Raw genomic sequence first — 19,112 nt, 5'->3', positions numbered from 1 at the left:
GCGGGGCGGGGCGGGGCGGCGCAACGGCCGTCAGAGCCCGCCGCGCGCGCTCACCGCTTTGCGCTTGCGTGATGCTTCGCGCTGGGGGGATCTGGGCGGACTGAGGCGTGCTGCTCTGGCTGCCCGCCGGCGTAAGGGATTTAAGGTTTTATTAGATTCCTTATTAATTAAGGATTAATTAAGGATTATTAAATTAAGATTCCTCTTTGGAGTGAGCCCCCGTGAGGGGCACGCAGGCTCTGGTAGCTCCCAGAGCCGTGGTCGTGCCGCTCCCCCGGGCTGACGGCCTTCCCCCGGGCTGTGTCACCTCTGAGGCGTTTTCTGCCCCGAGGTGGGCTATGGATAGAGAGGCCTGTGGAGAATTTCTTGCTCCGACGCCTGTTGCTGTAGGGCAGCGTAGGGCTTCCCTCTTCTCCCCTCTTCCTGCCAGGGCCATCGCCATTTCCCTCTCTCGGCAGGTATTGTTAAGCCTCTTTGCGTTACCTGCCTTACAGTGTTGGAGCTCACCCTAAAAATGCAAATCAATTAAGCAAGCAGAGGAGACATTCAGCATGGCAGTGTATTATTTACTTCACTTATTCATGCTTTACTGTACTAATAAGTACTGAGGTGAGCCCTGAGAATACTGCAACAGGGACATTTGTGAATTGTACACAATGAACCAGGTAACACAACCTGAAGAGATTTTTTTTTTTTTGGGTCAGGTCTACAGAAATACCACCAATTCTAAAAACTGAAATGTAATAAGGGGTTTTCAAGTGCCCTGTTTCTCACTGGAGTATAGTAGTAGTAAATTAATTGTTTATACTGTGGTGCAAAAGAACATGAGACCTGCTCCTCAAGGAGAGGTGTGTAGGGGCTCAGTTTGGGAGGTTTTATAGGGAGGATGAAGCATCTGATATACGATGCAGACAGTGAAAGAATCCAAAGGTGGGTTGGAAGCACTGGATGAGACAGGTGGGTATTGGATAGCGTCACAGACTATGAAGTAGCGTAAGCAAAACAGAGACTTGCACATGGTAGAAAACACATCATAAGTGACCGAGGTCTGGGCAGGAGCTGTAGACCTGGGCAGGAGTTAGAGACCAGTAACAACTAGTGTGTAGCCAGAGGACTGTACAAAATAAATTAACCAAAGCAGCTGGAGACTCTTTGAGGGCTGAATACTCTCACCACTGAACTTCCAGGGAGCCCCTCGTTAGCAGAAGCGCTTTCTTCTTTTTTGTGTCCAGCAGCATCAGCTCACAAAATGCATCATGCAGCTCCCACTATTTTTTTAAATACCATTCATTCATTGTATCACTGAGCACAAGACTGGTCCAGTGTCTTGTTTTATGGAGTCTTTCATCTATAAGCCATGTTATTTACTAGCTATTCTGAAGCTAATTACAGTAGCTGATTGTCGTGGCCAGCCAGCAACTAGGACCATGCGGCCTCTCACTCCCAGAAGGGTAGGGAGAAAAGGAGGGGAAAGGGGAAAAAAAAACTCGTGGGTTGAGATAAAGGCAGTTTGGTAGGACAAGAATGGAAAATGAAAATTAAGAAGAAGAATATACAAGACACAAGTCACTCTCACCACCCTCTGCCTTGGTTGCCCAGCCTGTCTTGAGCAGTGATCACAGACTCCCCTGCTCCCAGGGGGCAGGGGGTGGCCCAGGGCACCCCCCACTTATATACTGAGCATGAGGTCTATCATTTGGAATATTCCATTGGCCATTCCATTGTTCTGTCTATGCTCTCTCTCAGCTTCTATGGGAAGCTTTACTACTACCTTTACTACTATAAACATCACTTAGCAACAACTAAAACAATATGCATTATTGACATTCCTTTCATACCAAATCTCAAAACACAGCAACCACTAGAAAGAGAATTATCTCAGCTGAAACCAGGACACTGATAAATATTAACATAGATAAAACAATTAATTTACTACAATCCAAATAGTATTAATGCAGTTAATAGATTTAGAGACAAAAATAATAATGAAATGATGATGCGGTAATAAATAAAAGCAAGCACACTTGTATTTTACTGTACTTTATATCAGTTCCAAAACAGTACTCAAGCTATGAGGAAATCTTCACTGCCTTATAGTGAAGTTTTCAAATTATTCAGTAAGTGATTAAGGAAGAGAATCAAATGTAAATTTTCCTGAAATCAGATATATTCAAACTGTCTTGATTCAAGTCAGATTCAGACCTTTTCTAGAACACTTTTTTATATCTGCATCTTTCACAGCAGATTAGTTTTAACATTTTCAGAAGGCCTTTGATTCTTGCCACCTCATCTAAGATTTTCATGCTTGGTCATGGCAATAAGGAATCAAATTCTGCCCACTTGGTGAATAGAATTTCTTCAGGGATGTCCAAATACTTAACAGGATTGTAAAGAAACCGTTACTTTCTTGTGGAATAAACCTGGCAGTTTGGGTTTGATATTTAGTGCATGCATTTTTACAAACTCTAAACTACATTCTATAGCAACTGATGGAGCTACTGCTATCACGTGCCATAGACAGCACTTCACTGTTTTCTGCATAATATGCAAGCATACTTAATATGCAAGCATTTAACACACTAATGCATGTGTTTCATTAGTAGACCTCATACTAAGACTAGATACGCTGGTACCCAAATGTGATAAGGAATGATAATAGATTAATGATAAAAGATTGATAAAAATGATAAAAAATGGTAACAAACTTGGACTTGAAGGAACACTATGGCATTAAGATGCTAGGATTTAATTATTTTAATGATACTGGGTAAGGACAAATTAACACGTTAACAAAATATTTTGTTACCGAAGTACAAGGAGTATGATAAAAATGTTTTCAGTTACAGAGAATGGAAACTGTGGAAGGATTTAGAAGAAAAATTACCATTTAGTTTTACATTCTTATCTAAGTTGGCCAATGATAGTTTAAAAATGATATTTTTTTAAATACTAGACCTTAATGGAAAACATGAGATGGAGTTGAAGAGAGGAATTTGTAGGTTCTAAAGAAAATTAAGACACCTGAGTTTTACCTATTTGTAATAGTGGAGAATTTGGTTTGGAGTTTGTAGACCACACAGAAAATTTGTAAAGCATTTTAAAAAATGAGGAGCTAATGAAAGGAAGGAGGTAACATTTTCTTGTTTCTGAAGATGAACTGGTATTGCACAATTCCTCTCCTAGAGGGAACCTCACTGTGGACTGTAGAGCCATGGTCAACATACCCTCCTCCCCCCTGGCCATGCAATCACTTTGGATGTTGAAATTTCAGTGTTTTCTAAATAATAGGTAAAATTTAAGAAATACAATAGGAGAAGCAAGCAAAGTTGACTGTTCCTGAGAGTTCCAGTGCTGTAATTATAGATGTATTACTTTTTTCATGCTAGAGGGAAAACATATCTAAGAACAAAACAACAAGAAAAACCCCAACAAATAATATTCGTGCACTTATTTGGACTGCTAAGGAGAAAGATTTTTTTTTATCTTCTTTCAACATGATTAGACACTTACACTGTGAAACTTCAGTTATTGCTACATTCAAATAGCTGTAGAGACAGTGCCTAATAAAAACATTAAAGCTGTTCCGCAAATTCTTTAGTTCATGGCAGTGTCTCTGAATGGTTGATTTCATTAGCTATTTTTGGGAATTCCTTTTACTGTAAACCGTTGATTATATTTATAAAAAAATAGTTTCTCTTTTCTTCTAGAATAGTTGTTTCCAGTCAGTGATTCAGCTGTCAAAAACCCATTCTTTTGCAATTTTTAGTAATGTAGCAATTTTGTCAAGACTCGAGTATGTTACAACTAGTGAATTTGTATTTTTCACCTGCGTTAACTTAGTTTATTTCTTCAGCCATTAATATCAGTATAGCTGGAGCAGGGCAAAAATGTCAGATTCACAAATAATTGGCATCAGTCTGTTTCATTTTAATAATACATAAATATTTAAATGGGGCACAAATGCATATTTTTGTTTGACCTAAAATGTTTATTTTCTTTGACAAGACCACAAAAATCGTACACTTCAAATCAAGACTAGACTTTTTTTCTTACATTTTAGTTTGGTCAGTAAGCAAAAAAAATCCTGTCTTTGTTTTTTTAATACATATGCACATACACAATTATTTATTCATTTAAATAAAATCTAGCCCTGTCCTCGGTCTCTAGATTCAATGCACATAGGTCAGTTTACATTTGTTTAGAAACTGGGTCCAAAATCTTTACTCACTTAAAAAAACGTCCAGGAAATATTTGGGGATTATGATCCCAGAACGTTAATTTACTGTTGTGTCTGATTACAGTCAACACCCAGTAATAAGATACATACATTTATCCCATGTAGACATTTGTATTGTGTGGTTTTTGTTAGTGGAAAGACTGACAGAGAACTGAGTCTCAATAGAGGAAACACTTCATAGTGAAACATTAAAATTAGCAAAGGGATGAGGGGACAAGATACACCCTTTTCTTAAGGCAAGCAGTCATTAAATAGACAATCAAGTAGAGCGGATGACATCGGGTCTAACGAAGAGGCATTCACATCATCTGGGAAATGAAGCAATGCTTATTTAAATTCTTTTAAATGGCCAGACTACCTCCTGGATTAAAAGTAAAATAAAATTTGTTGAAAAAGATCAAATCTCTCTGGACCTCTTCAGGAAGACTTCAAATGCTATAAAATAAATTGGCTATAAAAGCTAACATGCTACATCAAAAGAGGGATTTTCCAATGATGTAACATGAGCAGAAGATGTCTAGGACCACAGAAGTCTTGACATCTAGGGTAGTATGGTAAATCATATGGAAAAAATGTGAATAGTATCTGTAGTTTAAACGTTTATCTTTTACTTCCTCACTTAGGTCTGATATAAAGCTTTGTTACTTTGTTGCCTATTTTTAATCTTGCGAAAAAATACTTCAAGTACTAAAGAAATAAAATTTTGTTTTATCTTAATCTAGATGAAATTAAGAATGAATTCCAGATTACTTCCTAGCAAGACATTCCCCTTTGAAGGGTAACGAATCTGGACAGCAAGCCACTGAACGCTGAAAAGCGCTGCAGCTCCCAGCTGCATTTCTAGAGTATCCAGAGGGTAGAAAAGTTGGTGCCCAACAGGATGATCCAAGCTGCACAGCGATGGCAGGCAGCCAGCATGGCCACGGGCATAAGCATCCTTCACAGCTGATAGTAACCAGAACACCGTGTGCCGTGTAGCAGGATGACGGGAAGCATGCTTGAACTCATGGAAACCCCAGGAAATTTGCAGCTTCCAGTTATTGAGCCATGAATTAGGATTCGACTATTAGCTAACCTCAGTGACTTCCTCTTACGGCTTGAGCTGAACAGTAAAGAAAAACATTCAGTTCATGGTGATGGTGAGCATGAGGTGGAAAAGAAAGTTGTATTTTAACCTCACTATTTGCCTGATCACATGTAGGGGGAGACCATACTGAATTACGACAATCTTGATACATATTTTTGAACATTTGGGTTCAGTATTTGTCCTGGTTTGAGGTAAAATAGAACCAATTTTCTGTTCAGTAATTTTATTTTTTAGCTAAGCCTCTTCTAACTAACTGAACTCTCTGAAAATTAACAGCATATCTATATTAAATTAAATTGAACCACAGTATAGGAGAAGAAAGAAAAGTATCTATAATAAGGTTAGTTTTTCACTTGTGACACAGTAGGCCAATTTTGTTCTCAAATTGACTGTATAAACCTGTACAACTTAATTTACTTCTTCTGGAAGTTCAGCATAACTGTATTAGCATTGGTAGAGATGGTCTCATTGACAATAACTGACGCTGTCTTGGATTTAAAGAAAATACAGTTAGTACGTTCCTTTCTTCCCTTTTTACTGCCTTAAGTAAAAGACGCTCTTGCCTGTAGAGGGAGTTGTTAAAAGGTACAAAGGCCTGCCCAAAAGACAGTAAATTATGAGCTGTATGCATTAAAGATGTTTATATCGGTGTAGGATAGAGGATGAGGAAGCCTGTCTTACATGGCTACTTCTCTCATATGCTTTGGTCCTATCTGCACCAGAAGCTGATCGGTTACGGACAATCATGGATTACCATGCTAACAGCGAACAGTTTACAGCATAGTTAAAGGTTCCATTCCTGACAACCATTCAAAAATATTATTGTTGATAGGGAAGCCCTGCCTGATGCTGTGAAATTCATACACTTTTCTGTACCATGTTTTCCTTAACTTAAAAACGGGATTCCCAACAATTCGTAATACTCCGTAGGGAGTAAAATAATTATCTATTATTTTGAGATTCCTGGATTAAGGCACTGTAGAAATACAAAGTGGTATTATTGAGCAATTAAATTCAGGAAAAAAATCTGGTAAAGCCTGTCATTAAGTGGGTTGCTTAGCTTTGAGAATCTCAAGTTTAATGATTAGAAAGAGTTTGAAAATGCGAGGCATGCTGCCAGCAAGTGGTCTTGTATGTGTAACATACTGTGTCATACAAACTAGAAATCTAAAGGTGAATGTTTTAGAGGAAAGCACTCATAATCACAGCAGTGTGTGAAAGATAATGGGATGAATTCCTGTTAAGGAAAAAGAATATCAGCAATTATCACTATGAAGGGTAAGTCAAATTAAGAGAGTCACTTACCGGGCATGACTGGCAGATCATGGAAAGAAATTAGTAGCAAAATTAGATTTCATGGACAAAAATGAGGGTAGATGAAGTCCCCAAGTCTTTATGTGAGTAAACTGGGAGTAAAACTCCTACAGGCATTTAAAGAAAGCAGTAGAGTGAACCTTTCTTTATATGTCGCCCTGCTTTGTTGCTGCTGCAATCAGAGTTACACTTACAAGCTGTTATTATTTGTTTTGCTAGGAAATCAATAGAATGTCCCAAGATGAAATTAAAACTTACTGTTTACCTAAGAAAAGGACTATTAGGAAGATGCAAGAAGACAAGCTCCAACTCCCTAAAATTGCATTTCACCATATAATGTTAAAAAGAGTACAGGAAGACAAAGTAAGCAAAATAATAATTGATTAGCCCAAGAAATGCCATTCGAGCCAAACAGTTACCCAGTCATGACCAAGTAGAGCTTTGGCAGCCCATAAAAGATAAATTAAAGGGAAACAGAAGTGATGTTACATAAGTAAGCGGCTTATGGATGGAAAACTATTCTCAGTCATATGAACATGCAAAGAAGCGTGAGGAAAAATTGGAATGACGGACCAACAAGCGACGTAACTGGCAGCCAGGAAGGGGATACTAATGGCTCCGTAACAGATGAATGTGAAGGTTGATCTCAGATCGTGTAACTGCATCAGAGCTATCTTTAAACTAGTGATCTCAGGTTGAGAAATAGAAATGGAGCTTGTAGGAGTAAAAATGGAAAATAGCTGGCCCTGAGAGTTTTCACAGTAAGAACAGACAGAAAAGTCTAAACTTAGCCGTGGTGGCTTTCCTCCATCGGTTTTGGTGCATATGGAAAGAAACAGCAGAAGCAGAAAAAGACATATAAATTGCTGACAAAATTGAAAGCTAAACCACTTCTGCAGACTACTGTTATGATTGAGTATCAAATGCAATATTAAAGCTGTTGCTCACAGAATGGGTATTTATGCTCGTTTATCAGCTAAGGAAGCCTTTAATGTCTTTAGTGGTGGGTGGTAACATGAATCTTTCACTACCTTAAAAAATGATTTCACAGCACCACCAGATACCAAAGTCATATTTAGTCATTTGGACAGCGGGGTCAGACAAGGTTTGGTGAATGGTGTTTGAAGAAGGACCTTAGCCCACTAATTCTTCTCCCCAGATGACCTACCCTCTTGCATGCCAAAAGCTGCGGCATAGTGTTGAACTGTCCCACCTGTCCCCCTCCTGATGGAGGACCCTCTGGCATGTCCGTCTCCCTCAGTGACAGAGTCCATAGTGTCTCAGTGACCTCCCACCTGAGCCAGTTCTCGTTTCCTTCAGCAGTCTGCTCGCCACGGGGAGGAGCAGTGCCGCTGAGGGAAGGAGCAGATCTTACAGCCTTTCCTCTTCATACTCTCTCCCATGGGATGGAGACACTTGGCAGATGGCAGTCCTCCTGCTTGGAGGAGGCAGGGGCACAGCTGCCATGGGGCACACAAAGTGGGGCTGGGGATGTTACGCAGGGTTTTCTCTCACAGGGTGGTGTTTGATGCCACATACACATCCTGATGCCATCCATCCTGAATGTGACTTCATTTAATTTACCATAGGTATCTTCTTTAGATTATTTTTTCCTTTATTTGGAGGTTTCCTTTCTCGCATTTTAGAAATGAGTATTCAACTTGATGTGATCTGCTTATTAAATTGGAAAATTTTAAGTGGTTAGTTACTGGAGCTGACTCAAGACTTCTCCACGTACAGGAAAATTTGAATTTTGCAGCAGTTGTAGTCAGAGGCTGTATAAAAAAGAACACGGGGGTTGTGGAAGGTGGAGGTGCATGAAGAACCGTGTGGAGGAAAGAGCAGAGGGAGGTGCAGGGAGATAGGCTGGGGAGGCTCAGTGGGGTTTTGGCTGACGAGGAGTAGAATTAAGAGGTCCTCTTCATCCGTCACTGGATCCCAGCCCTCCAGTCTGCAGATTCAGGCGGTTGTGCCGCTCCTTGCCCATGCTCCTTACTGCTCAAGCAGCAAACAAGTCATCATGTACAGCTCCTCCACTGCTGCCAGGGCTCAGCTGCTCCCGTAAAGTGAAGGGGCAGGTTTGCTACTGCCGCTGGTGCATACTCACTCTCAGAGTGAGTACAAAACACATATCAATATGGTATAACATATTTATACAGTATAAAAGTATAAATTACTCAGGCTGAGGGAGTTTGCAACAGGAGGTAGAAATCAGTTGTTCACATACCCAGCTCAAACTTGGGGTCTCCCTCTCAGAAGAGAAACGGCCTTGGCAGAGGCAAGAGCTGAGTGTGGCTGCTCTTTACTGGGACCATTTTGCAACCCCGAACATCTGCATCCATAGGCAACCTGCCTACACCGCCTATACCTGCAGCTGGCCCTGCTGTTCTCTAGTCAAATAAAAGAAAGACTTTAAAGTTAAAATGGAAACTTCATCATTGCCTACTAGCAGAAATAAATGTCTTTAAGAATTTTAATTTTTTTTTAATTTGGAAAAAGAAGAATAAATGCTTATATTAGGGCATAATATCAGAATATTTGGCTGGTAAAAATCTGAACTTCTAGCGCAGCAGAGGCGGTACAACGCAGTTTGAAAGGTGACAACACGATGTTGTCATTGCGGTACTAGCTATGGAAGTAACTTGCTCATTACTCTTGTTACATGATAAGTACTTTTATTGTCGGTAAGTGTAACAAACATGCTTCATTAAAATGCTATTTAGCCATAATAGGCTAAAGAGCTTTTGAAATTAATGTTTTAGGAAAACCACATATTCCCCAAACCCAAACAGGATTGCCCGTTTAAAAAAAAATTAAATAAAAATTTAAGCAGCTATACGAGGATATTAATATATTTCTGCATCTACAAGTGCAGCGGTTTAACAAACACAGGGCCCATGCTGAAAGCTGCCTTATATCTCTGACTTCTAACAAAAGACTAATCCTCCGGGCCATTTTCATGTGTCTAAAAGTAAGTGATTAAGGAATCATGATCTGTTACCTCTTCCAGGGCTAACAGGAATCCCAGCTAGGGCAAGTGCCTGTACTTAGAGACGACTTCAGACTTCAAAGAATATTGTTGAAAGGGTAATGTGAAAGGGCATAGTCAAGGTTTTCAAACTGTTAGAAGACACTTTGATCTCTTCTTATGTAGAATAGACCCCGTCTCTCTCAGATTTCAAATTTCCATATGCGGTATGGGTAGACTATATAATAGATTTGGGATCACCTATTTATGAATGCCATATGTTATATATAGCTTTTAGATCATTGTGAGACATAGTAAGATGGAGTTAATTTAACTAAGGAACCGTTTGGGGACATAGTCCAGATAATATATATCAGCAAATATTAAATGGATAATGCTGGAGTGATTTTCTAGTTTGACCACCATTAGGAGAAGCTAAACATATCTGTCTAGGAAGGTTTCAGATTCCAGTAGAGAGAACACTGAAAGGCTCCCTGGAGGTCTGCTAAACACTCCTCCTCCGTCTGACATTTCTGAAAGCAAAGATGATGAATTTATTCTGACAATAATGATAGTTCATTGTTTCCAAAGCATTTGAAACATCTGGATTAAGAACATGTAATGAAATCCCTGACAAGATTCCAGGGTAAGCATACTTGAATTTCTAGAAGACACATGACTACAAAAGCTAACTTCCCATTCACTGGAAATTTTGAAAATGCTTTGTTGTACTCAGTTAAGGCTTCTCCCTCGCCAGTGAAATTCTCACTAACAAAAATGCTGCTTTACCGTCACCTATAAGGGTGCGCTACCTTTGAAGAGAAACTGTACGGTGATTTTATACTCATCACCGACCACTTTATTCACCACATGTCTCAACCCAGAGTTACTGTTAGATCAGAATCATAACAAGAAGAAATTCCAAGGGGAATTGCTATGAATGCAGATTACCCAAGGGACCAATCATTAGATGCAGCAAAGAATTTACGTAATTTTAAATTGTTATTGCATAAACTGTAGTTTATATTAACATATTTTCAATTAAATTATTTCTAAACTTCACTGTTGCAAGACAAGAACGAGGTCTGCATATTGTTAAGTCTCTTTTCTACAGACTTGCACTAATTAGGATGGTTAGTTGGCTTTACAGGAATAAGGGCTATTTGTGCTGTGGCAGATATTTAAACTGAAAACTCTACCCACATACTCAAAACAAACACAGTCCGATGCTAAGAGAGCACCCACTCTATGAACACACAGAAAAGAGCACTTGAGTATTTTAAGCCATGTTCACATCATGCTTGAGGATTAAAGGCACTTTGGACGTTGCCACACAGCTCTATTGTGGAGGCTTGTTAGCGACTGCTGAAAAGTGAATACTCTTTTCGGCAAAGGTCAGATAAGTGACACTAATTACCGGCAACTGCTTCATGCCCAAGGCAACTCACATGCTGTATTGTGGAGAAAACAATGTATGCCTAATAGACATCATTTCTACTGACACAACTTATTCAACTTCTCACAAAAATTATCTACTTTTGAACAAGCTGAAATATAATTATTTCAGATTTGTGCATCTTTGGTAAGTGGCTGATTTACTGTCCCCAAGTACTGAGCACAACTTCTGAGTCCAGCAGATGTCCTTGAGACATCTGAAATACAAAGGGAATACACAGCACATTGCAGTGCTCTGTGGGAGGACAGCAGGAACAGATGATATTTATATACACAAGAATTGTGCATAAACACACACATGAAATGCTGAACAGAAACGTTCTGTGCATGGAGTTTACTTATCCACTGTCTCTTCAAATACACAGATCGGTCAAACAAAAATGTTATTTCCGTTTCCCCCCAATAATGCTATATTCTAATGTTGAAAGAGGCAAACTTCAGAGTTAATAATGCAGTTGTCTGCATGATTATTGAAAGTATCTATCTGCCCTACTTTTTATAGAAATATTTGTTAATTATTGAGAAAAATATAATTCTAGCTAATTTATTTTCCATCACATCTGGTAACACTTGGTAGATTTAAATGTGTACATATATGCAGCTCATAACACAATTTTATAAAATGCTGTGCATTAAGTTTCCAGTTAGAGTGACTGGGGGGTATAACTTGCAGAATAGATATAATTAATCTAATTCATTATTGAACTTATTAATGAATCACTCCTCTACGTGAGCAAAGCATTCCCTCCTCTCTCGGGAAAGTGAGAGGTAAAAGAAAGAGAAGGGAAAGTTTTCATATCACCCTGAAAGGCATATATATTTGTTTTTAAATTATAATCATTGCGTTATTTTATTGTAACCTCCTTTCCAAAGATATTCAGGATTTATTCTGCTTGCTGTGACAGAATTGTGTACATTCTATATTGATACTGCACACTGTTGATCTATGTTTGACAGCAGATCTAGCTGTAATGGCTAAGGCAGTTACCCCCTTCAGCTATCTATCTGCCTCATCCTGCTTCCCAATGTTGCCGAAACTCTGGAAATTAAGGGAGAATAACCTTTTTATGGGACCAGGAAATACTGGCATCACAGGATTTGTGACGTTCCCCAGAGAAAACCCCTAGAACCAAGAGCGTCTGTGTGGCAGAGTTTCACACCTAACACTACAACTTCTCATTTCACCATTGCTGTCATATTAATTCCTTATATGGTATTTGCCAGCCAAAATATATTCTGAATCTAGAAATTGTGCAGTTGTAACTTCTGATCACATGTGTTCTCAATGATGTCTTGAGAAGCAATGGGAAATCAGGAGCGTACTGATTACGATAGAAATGTTAATGTAACAACTTGTTGGGGTATGCAGATATGGGCCTATGGCAGACCTATGTCCTAATTCCCACCTCACAGAATCACTTTCAAGAATCCAATCACCAGACTCAATATTTTTTCTTAATCAAGAAAAACAAAGGGCAAAACTAAGGTGGTTTTGCTTGGACACAGAAAAAAAACCCTTTGCTTTCACTCTGTGTCCCACCTTTCCTGGTCAGTGCTTAAGAGTGGGCTGGTAAGATGAAAACAGCCATCTTGGACAAAGAAAATCAATTTTGAGTGAATAGAGCTTCCAAATTAGCATAAGGGAATGGAAGCTAAAAGCTAGCTGAAATGCTAAAGTGACCCTGGAAGATGTTTCTTGACAGCTATAATCTTAATAACTTAGTTTCTTTATCTCTCTGTAGCATTGCTCCATTATTGCAAATCTGTGTTAGTAAATACATTATTTTATTATATATAATAATTAAGTATATAGAAATACTTAAATCTTGAGGAGAATCTGACTCTGAGTGATCTAACACACAATTGAGACATTTCTGATATAAAAGTGTGGCAAAAAAGATAGTGCACTAGGACACCTTAAGTGTTTTCTTTGTGACAAATTTCTTCCAGTGTATTTAGAAGGTACCACTGTCTGCCACTAAAGAAGCTGCAGTGGTCCGTTTGAAAAGTGGTACCACGAGGTTTTTAAAAAGAAAATAGTATCTTTTGATGACTGGTGATATCTCTTTGCATGCAGTGAGACAGTAGGAAAAAAGATCTAAAATTCAAAAGATCCGGAGAATTTCATACCCACATTTTGATACTGGACATGTTCTGTACAAGGGCACTTTTCTCCCCAGGTTGTTAATTCCAGTAAGTGGTAGTGTCATGACTTGAGCTGCTGGAACTGTTCCACTGGCTAAAATAAGATGTTAAAGACCTTGACAGCATTCCAATCAGAAAACTTGTGTTACGGATCCTTCTTTCAGTACATTATACTCAGTTTTTCTTTTCTTTGAGAAAACAAACAAATTGGTTTAGCAGTTACAGCAATTCATATGCCACAAGGGTATGAATTAGAGGTTTTAAATGTCTGGACCAAAGAACATAGCATACATTCAGAAACTGTAATATGCTTGTTATGCAAACTAGATTTTTTTAATACTCCTTACTTTGGTAGATTAGTTTCAAAGCCATTTTTACAAGAGGCATTGTCAAAGAAAAAAAGGTAAGATATATTTCACATGGACTACTAATTTGTTTTTGTTAGGAAATCATATTGCCTGAAAAAAATAATAGCTTCATGGCTCTTTGCCACCTACAGGCAAAATCTGTTTTCCTCCTTGCTTTCTGATTTACTTTCAGGGTAAAAAGAGAGGTGCATCAATTGTTGCAATCCTGCCTTGCCAAGTAAATGCAACTATGCAAATCCTTATCTAGTATTCTATGGTCCTTACAAGATTCAATGCCTTTACACACTGACACAAGCATGAACACCTTGCTCTAGATAACATACCAAAGGACATCTCAGCAGACAAAACTAGCCACACATTCATGGAACCCTGCCATCCAAACAGTGACTCAGAGAATGTGGCTCCTACAGGGCTGCTGATTATCTCAGTAGGACGAGCTTATACGGGAAATTCTATGAAATCAGATATATTAATGTCAACTTAAAACCAGACAAAGATACCACAAATCTTGCACAGATCTACCTCTGCTAGCACAGGAAAGACAGAAGTAATTATTGTAACACATGCTGAAGGCTCACCACCACATGGTAGATTTATGTTTCTATGAAGTTGGTAACAGTAAGATTTTTTTAAAATCATTATTACAGCTAGTAGTAAAAGAAAACCCTTTCCTGTTATTGGCACTTCAGGTTGTCTAATGCAGAAACATAAATTACAAAATGGATTGCAACCCTAAATCACTTTGCCAAAAAGACTTTCATTACTTTATTTCAAAATACTGGGGGAAAAAAAAAGTTAAACACAATTTGGAGACACTTACACCCATGAAAATAGGCATAATTGCTTTGTTCAGATGCTGGGAAACCCAAAGAAAAACTGGGACATAAAACTGAGAACACAGATTTATAACAAAAACATTTACTGATACTCCTCAGTGCAAAGTCTTCTTCTGCCAAAATAGTATTTTCTTACAAGAACTTCTCCTAGCAAATAACAGTGGTGCGAGACGTGTATTGCAACCTTTTCAGCTGTAATTCAGAGAATGCCCTTAATTTTCTGATTTGGAAGATAGGCTTGACTGTAGATGAAAATACATATAATCAAGCATGGAAGCTAAAATACAGAATCTGTCCTATAGCAAAGTTACAAGATTATGATAACATGATTTCAAAATTATGAGAGAACGTGAATTAAAGACTCACCAGGCAACATAAAGCTGTTTCTAGAACTGCAGTTTAGACCCCATTTTACAGTAATGTAAAGCGATGCTTTGAAATAATAACTGTGAGATAGAAATGGTCTAAGCATGGAACAGCTCTATTCAGTCTGTGAGGAAAACAATTTTAAAATCTAATAAACCAGTGATCTTCAAACAAATGCAAGTCTCAGTAAACTTTCAATGTGAAAACTTTATGTTAGTTATAGGCAGTTTCTATTGATGCAGTTTCTAGTCAAAAAATACTTTCTAACCAGGAACGTGGAATGCCATCAAGCCACTCGGGACACTCACTGAATTAGAATTCCTCACTTGCAAATTATGATTTTAATAAATGTCACTGTAGCTAGGGGTGAAAAAGAAAGAGGGACGGAAACTCAAGTAACATATGCAAACCATCTCCAGCAAGCAAGATCCTCTCTACCAGCAATAAAAATAATAACTTGGAATCATCTTTCTCTTGGCAGCTGGCTCTTCTCCTCTTCCTGTAGCCATACCCCACACCCCCTGCGTTGACTCATAGGCATTAGGTTTTGTGGCTGACTGCACACCCCAGCTTAGGTTGCTGGAAGGGGCTGCTTCACAAAGCCACAGCAGAGCCTAAAGTTGTTCTACTCATCAGACTTCCTGGCTCTCTGCCTTTTCGGCTAGCTTGGGTCCATTCACTCATGACAGCACTTCTACCAGTTGCCATTTTCTTTTCACACTCCACAATGATTTCAGCTTCACTGTAGGAGTCCAGTGCCACACAGACTGGCACAGAGCTCTGAACTATAAAACAGACCTCCTAAATAGACCTTAATCTTTCCTTTCTTCCTTGGCCATGAATTTCTTGTACACAGAACTCCAAACTACAGTGTTAGGGCACTCATTTAGACTGGGCACAACTGTGTTGTCCTTTTCTTCAAAGCATAATTACAGCTTCCGTAATTCCATCACTTTTACTACAGAACCATTTTTTATCAGACATTGGACACTAGAATCCCACTGATGTGACAGACTTCCTTAGCTGAATGCAAACCTGTTAGGGCCCCTTGTGCTTCTGCTACTGTTGATGCTACAAGGATTTGCATTTTGCTACGTTAATTTTGAAGTTGTTATTTTTTTCTTCTGTTTTATGCCAAAATACAGTTTACGGCAGGGGAAGGTAATCAGTAATACAGCTGAGGACAGGTTTTTGCACTGGCACTCACTTACAGTAATAGCAGTTTTAATGTTCACTTGAACAAGGGATACAGTCCCCAAGAGTCTGAAATAGGAAGACTCTGCTGTAATTGCACAGAATAAGTGAAACCTGTTTAATCCTAACCATTGGACCTTTTCGGTCAGCTTCTCCTGCTCCCTAACAGATGCCAGAAGAGTGGCCAGCCCTTCTGGGTTTCCAGTCCTATCCAGTTTGTGGGGGAAGGGAGGATGCTCTTCTCCTTTAGGCCTTGGGCTATAAGACTTAAATCAGGAATTATGTGTTCTCATCCTCTCACACCGTGGCAAGATTAAGCACATTACAGCTTTCTTCCTCGACAGCTAAGATTGATATGGAATGTATTTGTGAAAAAAACCACCTCAGGGAAGAATTTGTTCTTCATCTACCAATATCCAAAATGGTTCTCAGAAAAGCAGCACAAACCAGATCATTTCCAATAAATGATACTTAAGTAATTCCAGTGAATGACCAAAAAAACCCATACACATGGAGGAACAAGCACTTAGTCCATTCCAGACTGGTACTAAAGTTAATTGTTCAGCCAAGGTCAATGGACAAACACCATTTAAAGTTAACTTAATTGGTCTTTTTCATTCAGATGAACAAGGGCAGCAAAACTAATTTTGAGAGCAGAACTGCTGTGGATACCAGCTACCCTGGGGTGACTGTTTTGTCAGCACATCAAGGGGCTTCTCAAATTATCAAACATTTTAATAAGAAAACATTGCAATAACATTGGGTTTATACTAAGACAGAAAACACTAACAATATACCACATGTTCCAGCAACTCCATTATCCTGCTTGGCATATGTCTCACGCTGTTTCAAGGGTTTAAGAGCATCTGTAGTAGTTCATCTGGGTTTTGCTGCACAGCTAATACAGAACTGGAATATACTATTGGCAATAGAATAAATAAAGTTTTTTAGTGAATGTACTTGGTTTATGTTGTATATATGGTTCTCCTCCACAGACCATTATAACTGTAGCCCTGGGCCTATCCTGGGCTCAGTTCCCAAAAACCAGAAAACTGGTACATTTTCAGCGTATTTGGAGCAAAAAGTAACAACCAAAAAAGCAAACAATGGCAATTTGTCCAGAAATCTCTGGTTTACCAGTTATTGCTCTTCTAAACCAGCTGTAAATCACGATTAATAAACACTTCTTTTAGTTTTCCATGAGCTGTCTCTAGGCACTGATTTGCGTTACAGATCCTAAACATAGCTGCTACCATAAAACTCCCTCTCTTAATAACACAGTTACATTGCTTACCCAATATGAACTACATCCCTAAATATCACAAACAATGACAAGCACAAGCTTCTCATATGCATGACAGATGCTAATTAGAAGAGCAAAATACATGTTCCTGTGTTTATATATCAAAACTACCACTTCTTCTGCATCCTTCTTAACACTCACCAGTGCCTCAATGGCCCGCTCGGCTGATATGCACCTGGTGCTCCTTCACTGATAGAGCTGTCCTTGAACTCAAGCATGATGACACCTTCTTGCACTCCATGGGCAGCAACCTCCAAGTCTTCTCTGGCCTTTGCAGTAGAGTGACATGTCATTAGGCAGCACCACTGTCCTCTGGATGGACAGGACAGTGACTGGGCCTCCTTTAGCTGTGATACCTGTCAGATGGCTTCATAGGCATCATGATGTCTGTGACCTACAGGTAACTCCAGTGAGGGGTAAAAAAGGCTGTAATGACAAATGCTACAAATACAGATCTGTCAGCAAGTTCATGTCCAGAGAAATTACGACTGAAGACTAAAATCAGCAAAGAAGTTGTATATTTTAATTTATTAAAATTTGTTATTTGGCAGACAGTTTCTATGTATCTCTTTACTTTCTCACATCCAGCCTGTGCAAGATCAGTTTTCTGAGGTTAAGAACACTTACTGTTTATTGAAACATGAATTCAAAGAAACATATTTTAAGATAAAAAGAAACATTACCTTGAGGATGGGCACTTAGATCCTTCTCTAAATCAGAATCATAATTCACAGATGTTGTCTTAATTTACTTTTTTCACAACTGATCACATGTAACACATTGGTTAATTAGAGAACATCTGTAGAACTACAGACATGGCCTGTCCCTCAGTCTTGCAGGCGAAAAAATCCAGAGAAGCTACTCCCTATATAAATTTCTAAGTTTGAACCCACAGTTCAAGAAAATCTTACGCAACATTTCCTTGAGTTGCCTGGAAGAACATGCTGCCAACCTACTGCTGCATACTGTCCCATCAGTTGTGCCTCAGAGGTGCATCACGCTGTCTCCTGGTGTATGAGACACCAGCTTTCATTGTAGGACTTGAAGGGGCATATCAGCTGGTGGATTCGGAGCACTGTAGTGCACTGCAGCCCACAGACAGGAAGGAAATGCAACAGTGGATGACAGGTATGCCGATGACAGATCTTTGGATGTCAAAAACAGAAGTCTGTTCCAAAATTATTTGCTTTACCTGTGTAACCACACGTACATCGCTCGCATCATGCTGAGTGACCCTTGTCCCTGCTATAACACACCTCAGCGGAGGGGAGCGTGAACTCAGCTCACCCAGTGCTGAGACCACATTTCAGCAGCATGCAGCTTTCCGCCTTGAGGTGCGATGTGGGCGACGCTCGTGCCAGGCGTCATCACGCTACTGCGGCCTTCATACCACGCTGTTTAAAGGCAGCTGGCACGCTACCTTGTCAGCAGCTCACTGACGTAATGGCACTGGCACACTAACGGTGTGAGCTCCTCACTCTGCCGACCTTTCCTCCTCACGTCACACTACTGAAGTGCTTCTTAGAAATCACCCCGAGGCCCAGCCCGCCGCCACAGCGGGGAGGCGCGGTGGCAGCAGGGTCAGAACCGCGCAGTTGGTTATCACGGTGGCAGCAGGTCGCCTGTACAAGGTGCCCCGGTGACGGGGCACTCTGTGGGGACCCGAGGCTGAGGGGGCCCGGCCGCCGCACCACAGGCGACGGGCGCCGCAGCTGGAGGCGGCAGCGCGGGGCGGGGCTAACCGCCAGGGGGCGCTCGGGGGGCGGGGCTAACCGGCAAAGGGGCGGGGCTTACCGTCAGGGGCGGCAGAGCCGGGGAACTGAGGGGAACGGCTGGGGC

At 39.9% G+C, this 19,112-nt stretch overlaps 1 long non-coding RNA gene across 2 annotated transcripts; it reads right to left on the bottom strand.

The window, feature by feature from the left end:
• Positions 1-4,007: 4,007 nt before the first annotated feature.
• On the bottom strand, positions 4,008-19,061 carry LOC128906070 (uncharacterized). Of its 2 annotated transcripts, XR_008465064.1 has the most exons (3): positions 18,230-19,061; positions 17,415-17,699; positions 4,008-5,339 (listed from the first exon to the last, which is right to left on the bottom strand). It is a non-coding gene; the product is annotated as an uncharacterized LOC128906070 (long non-coding RNA). The 2 variants fall into 2 exon arrangements; XR_008465063.1 differs by lacking the exon at positions 4,008-5,339 and having other exon boundaries at positions 14,566-17,699.
• Between the last annotated feature and the right edge of the window lie 51 nt (positions 19,062-19,112).

Source organism: Rissa tridactyla, chromosome 2, assembly GCF_028500815.1.
Source record: "Rissa tridactyla isolate bRisTri1 chromosome 2, bRisTri1.patW.cur.20221130, whole genome shotgun sequence".
NCBI lineage: Eukaryota > Metazoa > Chordata > Aves > Charadriiformes > Laridae > Rissa > Rissa tridactyla.
Note: the sequence above shows the minus strand (reverse complement) of the source record. Positions and strands in the feature narration are given on the sequence as shown.